Source organism: Lolium rigidum, chromosome 2 (genome assembly GCF_022539505.1).
Source record: "Lolium rigidum isolate FL_2022 chromosome 2, APGP_CSIRO_Lrig_0.1, whole genome shotgun sequence".
NCBI lineage: Eukaryota > Viridiplantae > Streptophyta > Magnoliopsida > Poales > Poaceae > Lolium > Lolium rigidum.
The window spans coordinates 92,118,233-92,121,370 of NC_061509.1; positions in this window are offsets into that span (position 1 = coordinate 92,118,233).

Sequence of the window (3,138 nt, forward strand, 5' to 3'; positions counted from 1 at the left end):
GCACTTGATCTTGAAATCAGCGTAGTCTTGCTCGGTGATCGAGGGATTTGACTCCTTGATCTTCTCGTAACTCTCACCATTATTAATCATTTTCTTCACTCGGTTCCTCCAACTAGCGAGGGCGGTGCTCATCTTCGTGAGGGCGGCATTGTGCACTTTGTTCCGCATGAGACGCTTTTCTGAGCAGTCCACCGGAACTCGTATCGTTCGTGCAGCTTCTGGAAGAGGAGGGTGCGCAAATTCGCTCGGTCAGGATGCCTGAGGTTCTCGGTGTTGATCGAGACCGTGCTCCGGAGGATGCACCCGAGTTGGGCAGCGTAACCTTTGACTAAATCAGGGGGCGCCGTTGGAAGCCCAGTGGCGTTCACTTCGGTGAATGCCTGCTTCACTGTGCTGAGCACATTCGGGCGACGCTCCCTCCGTAGCTTCTTCGGTGCGCCGGTGTCATCCTCGCCGGTACCATCCGTGGTGTCATCCTCGGCGGCACAATCGGTGGTGTCAGCCTCGGCGGCATCGTCCGCTCGGTACTCTGGATCGGTGCCATCATCCTCGCCGTCGTCGCGGCGAGGTTGTGACTCCATCACCTCCATTTCATCGGTTAGCATCCGTAATGGCTTGCTACCGCTGCCGCCGGCCTCTTCGTTGTTGGCCATGTTCGAACTAAGTAGGAAAAAATGCATAAAGTTAGCGCAAGATTTCACGGAAAAATTGGGCATGACCTATGCTAATTTATGGACATATGAGTGCCCCATTTTCGCCGAAACGGAAATGAATCAACATTTCGGCGATAATGGGCAACTCCGTCGATCCCTGCACAAGAAAATGACACCATATACACCAAAAAATCCACCAGCCTGAGCACCATGGCACATATACACCAAAAAATCCAACCGAGCACCATAGCACATGTACACTAATTGAGCACCATAGCACATATCGACCAGCTGAGCAGCCAGTACCACCATCCAACGAGCACCTAGTAGCAGACAGCAAGCTAGCTAGCAGCAGACGACAAGCTAGCGATAGCTAGCGACAAGCTAGCAGTAGCTAGCACCAAGCTAGCTAGCAGCAGCAAGCTAGCAGTAGCTAGCAGCAAGCTAGCAGCAGCAAGCTATAGCAGCGCAAGTAGAAGGCCTGAAGCTTACCAGCAGCAGCAATAACAATTGAGCAGGTCCGGCACCGGGAAGAAGACGACGACGCTCCGGGAAGAAGACGACGACGCTTGAGCAGGTCCGCCTCCAAGTCGATGAAGGGTGCCGACAAGGTTGCAGCCACTGGAGCACCTAAACAAAGAAGCTATGAAGGTTACTTGGAAGTCGTAAATAAATAAAAGAAATTTCTCTCAAGTACCAACTAAATATCTTGCACCTAAACACTACTGCTCCTAAACACTACCGCTCCCAAGCACTACTCCTCCTAAGCACCTAAACACTATCGCTCCTAAGCAGAAGAACAATTGTGAACCTAACAAAGCAGCAGCAACACCTAAGCAACATCTAACGCGACAGGCAGCACGTAAGCAACAACCTAACAGCAGCAGCACCTAAGAAGCATCTAAAACCTAGCAACTAACAACAACCTAACAGCCTAGCAGCAGCACCAATCAACCTAGCAGCAGCACCAATCAACCTAGCAACTAATAGCAACCTAACAGCCTAGCAGCAGCAAGCAAGCTAACAACCTAGCAGCAGCAGCAAGCAAAAAATACCCAATTTTACAACCCTAGCAAGCAGCAAGCAGCAGCAAGCAAGCAACCTATAGCAGCAGCAGCAACCAAGCAACCTAGCTCGCTCTCGACTCTCTACATACTAGCTTAACGACGAGTAGGAGTGCCGATGCTCATACGTACACAACACTAGATATCTACTAGAGCAGCCAATTTCTACAGACATCATCTTAAATTTGCATAGACATCCGTAGGAGTAAACACGATACACACATTTCTACAGACATCATCATGAAGCAAATTACTAGCATTTCTACGGAATCATCATGCGGCAAGCATAGGGAGGAGGAGGAGCATAGGGAGCTCACCCGGAGCGAGTAGGTTGGGGAGGTGAATCGAGGGGGAGGCGACCGCTGGCGGGGAGGTGGCGTCGAAGAGGGGGAGAGACCGTGCTGCTCCTGCTCCTGCTCCGCGGACGTGCGCGACGTGCTACAACTCGAAGAAGGTCGCCGACTTGCTGCTCCTGCTCGCGGCGAGCTTGAGAGGATCTGCTTGGGGGAGAGACCGTGAGGCGGGTGATAATCCAAAGTTAGAACATAATACGTTGCATTTTTAATGGATTCAAATGAAGCACACCATAGAAACTCAATAGACTTTAGAAACAAGATTGTGTATTTTCTGATTTGGATTGTTGCCAAACTTTCAGTGCCCTAATGAGATACAAGCTGCCTAACAGTAGTGCAGCTTTCCAAATTCAGAGCAAGAACACATGCGAGTGACATAAATCACATAAGTAGGAAGACAATTAAGCTATCTAGTGTCACATAAATCAAATAAGTAGGATTACAATTAATCTATCTAGTCTAAAATTTTAGTAGATGTTGATAAATAAGCTAAATATAGCTATGCCTATGCTGCTTTGATTGTTTTCTGACCGGGTCGCCGTGTCAACAAAATGAGGAGAGGGACAAGATAAGAACTATCCTACAGAGTTAAACTTGGCATGTTGCTCTAGCTATTTTTCTATCGTTTATGCGTATATCCATAGGATGTCCAATGACACAACAGATACAAACACTTAGGTGAATCAGCTATTTAAACATGTTAAATCAAGAAAACAACACTAACCCAAACAAAATATAAGCACATTGCGTCGGGACATGATCAACTAAACAAATCATGATGAATTAAAAGCTTGTGGCTGATGTACTACTCCATCAACACTTAGGTGAATCAACACTTGCTTCTCACCAGACACATGAACAAGATAGCAGATAATTAACACACATAATTGCTTCTCGAGGGGAAGCACCGAGCAGCAGGAGTAGCGGCGGCTCGAGGGGGAGCACCGAGCGAAGTAGCAACTAACCTAGCAGAGGAGAAGGAGGGGAGGAGCACGGCGGCTACCCGGGAAGGATGCGCGGTGGCGTCGGCTGGTCGAAGGCGTCAGCGGTCCTCTGCGGCGGCGTCAG